The sequence below is a fragment of the Pyrgilauda ruficollis genome, unplaced genomic scaffold, assembly GCF_017590135.1.
Source record: "Pyrgilauda ruficollis isolate IOZ18807 unplaced genomic scaffold, ASM1759013v1 scaffold15, whole genome shotgun sequence".
Taxonomy (NCBI): Eukaryota; Metazoa; Chordata; class Aves; order Passeriformes; family Passeridae; genus Pyrgilauda; species Pyrgilauda ruficollis.
The window spans coordinates 3,483,159-3,494,170 of record NW_024513654.1 but is presented as its reverse complement, the minus strand read 5'-3'; positions in this window follow the sequence as shown (position 1 = coordinate 3,494,170).

The following is an 11,012-nucleotide window of genomic DNA, read 5'->3' as shown; positions in this document are numbered from 1 at the left end:
CACACTCAAAGTTAAACCCTCACCACTAAATTTTAAATGGCTTTTTACCCATTTTTACATCCCCTGGGGTGTTTCAGGAGGCTCAGAAGGCACAAACCATCCCAACGCACCTCACAAGGATGCTCAGGCAGCTCTGCTGGGTCTCGGAGCAGCGCTGAGTTTCACTCAGGGAATCACCAAAATTTCTGTGTTTTTGGGATCACAGGAGCCCTCCCAGTGCTGGGTTCCCTGCTGGGCCCTGGCCAGGGGTGCTGAGCAGCACCCACAGAGCTGACAGCTCTGCCCCAAGCCAGGCTTAGGGCTGCTCTGCTCTGCCAGCACTTGCAAAGCAGCTTTGATCCCAAACTATAGAGGAAATCCTGATCCTTCAGCTGATCCCAGGCCATCAGATGTTGCTTCAAACACAGCAGAAAGCACCTCTCAAGGAGGCCCTGCCCTTCCTCCTCCAGCACAGAATGGGTTTCAGAGGAATCAAAGCTCAACAATCACAACTGCACAGCAAATAAAAGGAGCAGCCCCCCTGGCTGTCCTGGCAGCTCCAAAGGCTTGGCAGGATCTGTCACTGCATCCCTGAGCTCCAGGGTCACTATGGTATTTTCTGAAAAATCCCTTTGCCAGGATTTTTTCTCCTGAGAAGCTAAGAAGCCTCAGAGGAAAAGAAAAACAATAATTATCTGCTGCTGTGGAATGCAACAGGTACATCTTTGATTGGTGCACGTTGGTTGTTTCTAATTAATGGCCAATCATGGTCAGCTGGCTCTGACTCTCTGAGAGTCATGAGCTTTTGTTATCCATTCCATTCCATTCCATTCCATTCCATTCCATTCCATTCTATTCTATTATATTCTTCTGACCAATCCTTTCCTTCTATTCTTTTTAGTATAGTTTTAGTATACCATTTAATATAATATAATATCATAATAAAACAAATCGGCCTTCTGAAACATGGAGTCAAGATTCTCATCTCTTCTCTCATCCTAAGACCCTCAAACACAACCATACTCCAGATCCCAAAAACAGGGGAACAAAGCTCAGGGAATCTGGGAAAGCATCAGCCCTGGCTAGCAGGACTCACAGAGTGGGGCTTGAAGGGGCTCTGAGGCTGTGACAGCCAAGGAGAGACACTGGAGCCCCCCTGCACTCCTAATGGGGTGATAAAAACCCCTCCCATCCCTCTGGGAGCTCTGGGTGCAGCTGCTGTCACCTGTCCCATGGTTTCAATCCATTCAATCCCCCCAAAAAAACCATTTTAAATTAGGATAAACAACGTGGCAAATTACATCTCTGTAGGATGTGCTGTTTGTGCTTCTTCTGTGCTTCACCACATCATAAAAATAAAAAAAGAAATGAGGGGAAAGCGTTATTTGGGTTTTGTGGCTTTTGGATAGGTAAGATTTAAAATATTACACAAACATGAAATCATTTTGTTTGGGTTTTCTAGTGCAAAACTGAAGCCAAACAAAGATAAATCAAGAGCAAAGATAGGCTGGAATAGTGATACACTGTGCAGCTCCTGTTAAAACTTCACCTCACAATGTGGTATCCATGTTTTATACCTCTACTTGCATCTCTGAGATATAATTATTTTCCTAACAATATTCAAAGAGGAAGATTCAGCTCCTTAAGGCAATTTGGAATAAGTTTGGCAAAAAGTAACTGCATTACTTAAGGGTGATGCTTTTACCTTGAAAACAAAATACTTTTATTTCACTCTCAAATTACTAATTATCCAGGTGGTGACGATGCCAGACTAGAAAATTACCTCTAAATAAGCTGGGAGATCCATCAGTTAAAGCAGTGTAATGTAAAAATTTTATAAAGTATACTCTAGATCATCTGCATTCACAAAGACAAGGGGCTCATTTCCTTCCTCCTAACTGTAATTTCTCATATTTCATTAAGCTTTAATCAGGAGACTTAAGTCTTATTCTGTCTCAAATTAGTTTTAAGCAGAATATGAAGTACAAGTACTCCTAATTTATAATATTTTATACACCCTTAATTCTGCTGAAAATGGACTGAAGGAATTATTGCATCTCCTTCTCACCTGGCCCAAAAAGGGCAAATGCCCAAGGAGAGCCTCAGGCTGGAGTCACTCAGGTGCAAAGCAACCAGGGCAACTCTCAGCATCAAACTGCAGATTTTTCTGTCTCTAAAACATGATCACTCAGAAAATCCCCAAAGCCCTCAGTGATTTTGAAAGATTATCACAAATCAGGTTTTAAATTTTAATATTTTTAATTAATACTCGGAGGAAGGGAGGGAATTTAATGGGCACAAGGGAGAAAACAGGCATAATTTGGAAATGTATGAACCAGCGAAGCAGGAAAGCTAAAAAATTGTTCCAGATGAGAAGAAATGGATGAAGAAAACTTTCCCCATCAGCCGTGGCAAGGCTGTGAGGAGGATGAGAAAAGGGGAACCAGAGAGGCCTGGTCTGTCTCAGGTCCCTGTAAACAGGGACTGTCCCCTGTCCTGAAGGGTTTCCTTCAGTGCTGAATTAGCAGAGGAGAAATTCGAGGTGCTGTGGGTCGAGGTTCAGGGGTCCCCTTTGAATCCCCCCTGGTTTTGGCAGGCAGCACCCCCAGCATCACCCCCTCCAGCTCCCTGGGTGCTGCAAAGCTGGAATTCAAGGTCAGGCTTGGCTGAAGGGGGATACACCTCAGCAGAAGAAAGAAAGAACCTCTGAGGTTCAAAATCTGCACTTGAATCAGTTCATTAATCCCACCGTGCAAATCAGAGCAGAGGGGAGGGGGGGAAGATGTGAGGAATTCACAGAGTCCAGGACAAAAATAGCATTATTAAACACTTCATCTCTTTTTTGGACATTTTCCCAATGACTTTTAAATCTCCCTAGGCTTATAGAGAAAGGGGAAAAAAAAGTTTACATCCTTTGTGTGCAGGTTTTAGAAGATAACCTTGTGCTGTGGTGCTGCAGGGAAGGACTGCAGCTCTCCCACCCTCGTGTCTGGGAGCCCAGCAGCAGCTGATGCACCTTGTATGAAACCCCCCAAAAACAGCAGCACAGGTGATGCTCCAGCTAGTTCTGCAAAATAAAAGCAGAGAGAAATCCCACTCAGAAATAATCCTAGAGGGAGCTGGAGGGGGTGAGGATTATGGCAGCTTTAAACAAAAGTTAAAATGAAATGAAAGATTAGGCAGTTCTTTTGTTCTTCAGGAAGAAAAGTGCTTGTGTAGCATTTTCCCCCAAACTTTGATAGCCCCAGCAGAGAATATGAGAAGTGTATGCAATTTTTTTTTCCATTAAAAAAACCTCTGACATTAAACACTTGTTATCTGACAACCTAAAATTCAAAAATCCTGATTTTTGTAGCCCCACATTATCTGTGCTTGCCAAGTGTAAATTAACTTCTGTTTGTCTCTTTTACTGAAATACAGCTAGCCCTGCTTGCTCTTGTGTTGTAAAATACAGTTATTCCTTAAAAAAGCACACATAAAACAGAGCAGGGAAGGAATAAAGTGACTGGGATGGATGTTGGTAACTGGGCAAAGTGAGAGCAGAACTTTTGCAAAAGAAGCTTTGCTGGAAAGATTAATTATTATTGGAATCAGTTTCAGATTCAGTAAGACAGGTTTTCACGGACATTGTGGCAAATCCCCTTAAATCTGGATTCCATAACTATGGGAGAGATGGAAGGGGTGGCTGAAATAGGATAGGATGATAACAGGAACAGAAGCCAGCACCCAAATCAGATTTGTGCCTAATCAGCTCAGGCAATTGAAGCCTGGGAAAGCTTTTAAAGGCCCATGTGATCCTAAATGGCTGAGGTGAAAATGTGAGTGTATATGTCCACAAAATACAGGGTTTATTTCTACAGCCACACTGGAAATGCAGTGAGACTGGCAGGCCTGAACTGCAGAGGGCTGGTAATGGACTGGAAAGTCTTTTATTTATGGATTTATACAGAGGGTCTTTTATTTATAGATCTGCTCCAGTTTCAATCCAATTCAAGCCATCAGCAGCTAAAAGCTGGATATTTTCCTGTGGCCTGCAGGAGCTCCCAGCCCTGGGAGATCCACCAGGATCAGGAGCTGGGGGGAAAGAGCACAGGGGCTTGCTGCAGAAATCCCAGAAGAAGCAAACCCAGTGGGATTGGGGCACAGCCTCCTCCAGAAATCATTTTCCTGGGAGAGGGGATGGTTATGAACCCTGCCCATCCACCCCAGGTGCTTTGCCCTGCAGAGAGCCAGACATTCCTAGAGTACCCACCATTTAGCTCAAGGTGCTGTTTGCACAGTTAAATAAACAGCCCTGAGGATGTGGTTTAACACAGGAATGGGTCAGTGGTGGCCCCGTCCTCTGGCCTGTCTGGCAGTGCCACAGGCTGGAGCTGAGCTCCTTGTGAAGACCACAATCCTCCAGAGGTCATGGCTCGTCCAAATCACTGCTTCAGACAGCTGAGAGCAAAGACAAAAAAAGCAAAGTTAAAGCTGTACTTGGAAGAAAAAAAAAAAAAAAAAACCAAAAAAAAAAAACCCAAAAAAAAACAAACAAAAAAAAAAACCAAAAAAACAACAAAAACCAAAAAAAAAAAAAAAACAAAAAAACAAAAAAAAAAAAAAACCAAAAAACACTAAAAAAGAAAAAAAAATTAGTTATCTGATGATAACTGGAACAAAAAAAAAAAAAAAAAAAAAAAAAAAAAAAAAACAAAAAAAAAAAAAAAAAAAAAAAAAGAAAAAAGAAAAAAAAACACTAAAAAAGAAAAAAAATAGTTATCTGATGATAACTGGGAGACAAATAACTGCAAATAAAAGCAATGCAGGCAGAGCCAAGCAAATGGCCCTGGATGGGAGGAGCAATGTGAAGTGATGAGTATCAAACACTGACTGCCCGTCACTCCCCCTGGAAGTGTTCCAAAGCCATGTGCATGTGGCACTTGGGACAGGGTTTACTGGTGGCCCTGGCAGTGCTGGGGGAAGAGCTGGACTCGATGATCTTAGAGAGTTTTCCCAGCCTAAGTGATTGTGTGAGGGGTTCAGGCCCCGAGGCTGGTGTTGGTGGCACCGCACCATAACTTGCCTTCAAGTGAGAGAGATGGAAGGTCTGGGATCTAAGGTCAGAGGAGGTGGCTGGAGGGCACACAGGAGGGCTGAGCAGACAACAACTCCTTTCCTAACACCAGCTCTGAGGGCTGGAGCAACAACAGGCAATTGATCCCATTTGGGGCAATTGATCCCATTTGGGGCAACTGATCCCATTTGGGGCTATTGATCCCATTTGGGGCAATTCCAGACGAAAAAAAAGGATTTTTCTGCCTGCTCAGACATCAAATATTGAATGGGGCAAGGAGGACTCCGATTCAGAGTGGAGAAATGTGAAAACTGGAGTGTGTGTTAGTGGGGAGAGGAAGGAAGGTGTAGGGTGGGTTCTTTGACACCCCTCTGCAGACCCAGGGCTGCCACCCTGAGGTCCCACAATTTACAGTTTACAGCAGGATTTCTGACAGACTGAGAAAAAACACTGCTGAGCATTGCAAAGGGAGTAAATCATCCTCCCTGCCCTCAGCTCTCCTTTATTTTGAAGACACCAGCTCTTCCCCAAGCATGGGGGAAGGACGAAGAAGGAGGCAGGGAAGGGGCACAGGGAGGTGAGCAGACACCCAGACAGCTTTGGCTCCCTCAGAACAAACCCCTGCTTTGGGCAGAGCTGACCAGACTGTCTAGGCACTGTATATATAGGATGGAGCAGGAGTTTGCAATTACATTCCATTTCTGTGGTTTACATATAGCAGAGCTTTATGAGCCAGCACACATCAAGGCTGAGCCTTTCACTGAGCTTTTTCCAGGGAGTGGGGTTCTTATCTCCTCTTAGGAAAGGAAAACTTGAGCAAATTTGCTTTTCCAGGTTGAAGAAACCACAGAAATGTGAAGGCCATTTTTATAAATAACATCATGCATTGAATTCCACTATTCCTTTTTACTTTTATTCATGGCTCAGCTGCATGAAGTGTTTCTTACTGGAACAAATGTGTCTTTATTTTTTATTTTTTTAAAAAACAAAACACCAAAGCAGCTTTACAGCAATTCTTCCTATCAATGAACAGACTAGTTGAAGCTCCTGACTCCCAGTTTTGTCCCAACCAGGCATGATGGTCACCTCATTTGTGGCCGTATTTTGAATTAGAGCTGATTTATTAGAGGAGCTGAGCTGATCTCCCACCCTGCCTGATGTCCACAAATGTCACCTCCTGCTCCTACTCCGAGGGCATGAAAGTTACAGCAGAAAAACCATGATGGTTCATTAATAAGGGCTTTCTCAGTCCGTGCCAATTGCCACTCGAATGTTCCTATTTTCAAAGGATACAAAACGTTTCCTAGCAAGGCTGGAAAACCAAACTCATGGTAATCCTTCAGAGTGGAAAAGACTTGCAGCTTGAATCAACAAGAAAAGGTGAGAATATTGCCTTTACTCCAGTAATGCCACCAATTCCAGTTGCATCCACCTCTGGCAGAAAAAAATGTTGCTTTCATATTACAAATAAGAAAAAAAAATTACAAATTGCAAACAGGAGCCACAAGTGGGGATGAGCATTTTAGTCTTAAACTCATCACAACCTGGATGCAGCCCCTGCTATCTTCAATTATTTGCATGGCTTTTTAGTAACAATTTTTCAACCAAAGCACATGGAAATACGTGATGTGTTACAGAGGAAGAGCTTCTGCATGCTACAGCTTTTCCAGGCAAACAGTTCCATTAATTTCAGCAGGGAAATGAATGGTAAATTCCAGCTTAAATGAAACGTACAGAGATCTTTCTGTGCAAGATGCAAAATGAAATACAAGCGAAAACACAGAAAATTGCTTGCAAGACCCAGACACTGGGGAAGATAACAGAGATGCCCAGGCAGCTTGGCCTGGTTTTCCAGCCACAAGCAGCAATTTAGGCAGAAAATTTGGACAGCCTGGTTTGAGAGCCGTCAGGATGTGTGACTTGAGGCTGTTTGAGCACGCAGGCCAGCGTGTGTCAGCACTTTGACACTTTATTGACCCTGACACTTTATTGCTCCTTCTTAAAACACCCTGCCAGTTCCTGGTTCCACACCAGCAGAATTCAGCCAGACCCAACCAAACCCCAAGGAGATGGCAGGGCTTTTAATTCACCCCAGAGGCCATGGGAAGAAGGATTTATCCTGCTGAAAACCAGAGTCAGTGTTGAGGAGCGGGCTGGCTGAGGCCACAGCTCTTTGCATAAAATGTAGACAAAAATAAAACTCTCCAGCAAACAGAAGCTGTGCTCTCATGTCATCTGCGCTCTTCTTCTGATGCAAGATACCTGGAGAGGCAAGAAGGGAGCAAGTCAGACATTTTCCCAGGCACAAGGCATTTAAAATAGTCACAAGAGTGGTTTCCCATCCTTCAGCTTTCCTCATGTTTCACTGTGAAAAATAGGTGGAAACATTTTCACAATGGGAAATAGGTGAAGGATGCCTGGTGCTGCCAATAAGTGGAACATGGAAACTTCCCTCCCTTTGCTGAACAGCAAACATGGACTTCAGAGGCTTCGTGATGGCCCATTTTGAGGGAAAGGACTGCAAGTACTGAAAGAAATGCAACAATTTTCCCAAGTATTTGCAGCCAAATGAGCACAAGTGAGTGAGAATCCAGCAAAGGCCATTCAGACTGGTAGAGAAGGGAATTGTACACTGAGAGCCTGTTCACAAAATCCTGTAGAGAGGAATGAATCCCTCATTAAAGAACAATTCGACTTAGGTGCGCCATAAACTGGTACTCAGGCAAGTCATACCAAAAAATAGTGTTAAAAATCAGCCAGAAAGGCCAGTAAAGCAGAAATATTACATTGGAAAAAAATGTTGCCAAAGGGTTCTGTATCCTGAGACATTAAGTTAAAGTTAAAATTGCACCTTTGAAGATTGTTAGGTTTGGGTGGGGGGAAAAAGGAGGTAGAGGTAGGTTTAAAAATATGCTTAATTCTCAAGAACCATGGGATTTTTGCACAGGAATAGAAAAGCATAAATGAAACACCAGGGTACAATGTATCTGTCATCAGATGAATATGGAAATAAAAAATAAGTGATGAAATGTGTCAAATCTGCCAAAGGATTCAGGCTGGGGAAGATCCATATTGATGGATCCAGACATAAAGGAGCTGCAGTGCAGATGCCTCCATGCTGCAGGCAGAGGCTAGAGTTTAATGCTTCCCTAATAATGATGCTCCCTGCAATTGTGCTTTTTTGATAATCCCACCTCAAAGCAGGCCAAGCACAGCTGGATTCTCCCAGAGAAGAAAATCAGGAGAGGACCCTGCCCACCCCTGGTCATCTGTCCTGCAGGACCAGATTAAACACTGATGCCAGATCTCATCCCAACAGTCTGGGAGAAAAATGGAGCTGAGACAGTTTAAATGCTTTTCAAGTAACACCTAATAATATCTTAGCTTCTCCAGAGCAGCTTTTCAAAGCATGAAATGTCACCAGCTTCAATTTTGTATAACAAAAAGCTGAAAACTAAGCTTCAGAATTATATCACAGGGTAGAAAAGCTCTGATCTGACATGAAACACTACAAAAGATGCACCAGAGCCAGCTCCTAACAGGTGCACAGGAATTTCCAAGCCTCTGGCAGGAGGAAATGCATTTTGCATACCTGATGGCTGTGGGGAGCTCAAGGCTGCAGCAGCTGCAGAAGTTGTGGCTCAGCCTTTTGAGAGACTCAGGAGGAACTGGAACAATTAGAGCTCATCCTTTCCTGGAAGGGGAAGCCAGCAGGTACAACCTGCAGTGGTAGAGCCTGAAAATAAATTGGAAGGAGCTGACAAGAGCAGCTGTGGGGATGGAGGTGGATTCTCAGAGAATTTCAGAATATGCAGAGCTCCTGGAAGGGAGCTGGAGACGTGCTGTGAAATGCTCTGTGCTGCTGGGAGGTTTTGTGCACAGCAAAGACAGCCTGGGGCTGTGAGAATCCTGCAGATGGGCTCAGCTGCACTCACCTTGCAGCCTGAGCAAGCCAAAGCCAAGCATTCCAGCTAGTCAATCCCCAAAATCCACCTCCTAATTGTCCCTCAGGCTGAAGTTGGCAGGGAGCTCCTATCTTTATAGAGAACCCCAGCAAAGCCTTGAGATTACAGAATCCTGGAATGGTTTGTGTTGGAAAGGACTCAAAGTGCCACCCCTGCCATGGAAGGGACACTTTCCACTGTCCCAGGCTGCTCCCAGCCCCAGTGTCCAACCTGGCCTTGGACAATTCCAAGGATCCAGGGGCAGCCACAGCTGCTCTGGGCCTCACACCCTCTGAGTAAAGAAAAACTTCAGCATTCCCAGGCTGAGGAATCACCAAAATCTAGGGCTGAATGTGGCCATATGGACCTTAAAGCTCCAGGTCATCATAGATTTTTTGGCCAAAAGCCTGATGCAATAGGCTATTTTTAAATGTCAGATTTGAAGAGAAGTGATGAGCAAAGCAGTGAATCCCTAAAAGCCTGACTGCTGGGCAGAGAAGGATTTGGGCCATGGATATCCAGTGAGAATGGGTAGGGTGAGGAAGGAAAAGTGACACAGAGCAAAAATGAGAGTGAGCAGGAGGTGTGGATTGTCAGAGGGACTGGGAACAGAGCAGGGGCTGTGTGGGAGGGCCAGAGAGCCCACAAAAAGCAGCTGAGGACAGGAAAGCACAAGAACAACCAGGATAGGCCTTGCTGCTCTTCCAATTCGATGTTTTCCTGCCCAAACACATCAAAGATGCTCCAGAGGAGGCAAGAGGAGGGAAAGATCACACTTATATTACTTTTGGACAGATGAAGAACTCCAGTACCGAAAATCTGAAGTCCAAAAAGAACAAAAAGTGCACAACAAGCCTCAAGTGGAGGCACTAACGCCAGAGCCCCGGCAGCTGTGACCCTCCAGTGTCACCCCAGCAGGATCAGGGCCACCTCTGTCCCCAGGGCAGCCTTTGGATAATGCTGAGTATCCCTTGGGAAGTGCTGGCACAAGCATCAGAGGCTGAGCATCCTCAAGTCTCAGAGCTGCAGGTCTCCTGTCCTCCTCTGGATCTCCAATGGTTTGTGACAAATCACTTGTGGTAGTTCTGGTTCTGCTCTCAGGCCACTTTAACTCTGCAGAGCTGCTCCCAGGCTGTGCTGGGGCAGGGGGAGATTTCAGCATGTACAAATTCACACCCATTTGTCATCAGAATTACCCCGAGCTGCCAGCAAACAGGAGCACTGCCTCAGAGAGAGCAGTTGTGAGAATTGTTTTAGCACAACATTGGGTGTTTTATGTGAGGTGCCAACTCCTTCTGCAATAAATCAGAGTTGCCCAGCACATGCCTCTCAGGAGGTATAAAATCACCTGAGAAAAAGTGTTCTGGCCACTTGCCTGCACTGTAATTCCTTCCAAGGGTACATCCCCACAAGTCAGACACGTGGGATGAGGTGCTGACCCCTGAGAGGGGCCTCTGCAGAAAGGGCCAAGAGCAACACTCTTCCCTAGAGCTCATAAATGGGATGAGCCAAACCTGTTAAATAGCATGGAAAGACTCCCAGGGATTTTAATGGGTTTCATGCTATTCCACTGGATGCAAAGACCCTCTTTGTTCCTGAAAGGGTTGTCTGTCCTAGGGCAGCACACTGGGAGAATGCAGAAGCAGCAGCGCAGGGAAATTAAATTCAATTAACCATTTCATTTTAGTATTGGCATTTACATAGTTCATTGATTACCTGGTTGTGCAGACTTCTTCAATTACTTAAAAGCATAAAATGCTCCAATCTGGGGTGTTCTTTGCCAAGAGCAGCCCTGTGACAGCTGCAGTGCAGGAAGGAAGGGGGCAAAGAGGCCACTCCAACAAGACCAGCACTTCCCAGTTTATAGGAGGAAAATGTGGGCAGAGGAGGGGCTGGTTTAGCCTCACTCTTGCAAATCCTATTTTTTAATTGTTCACTGGGACTATTCACATGAAAACTCTCAGGGATAACAACACCCTGCCAGCTCCCCTGCCTCACTACATCTTTTCCCTCTGACCACATCACCTACAAGG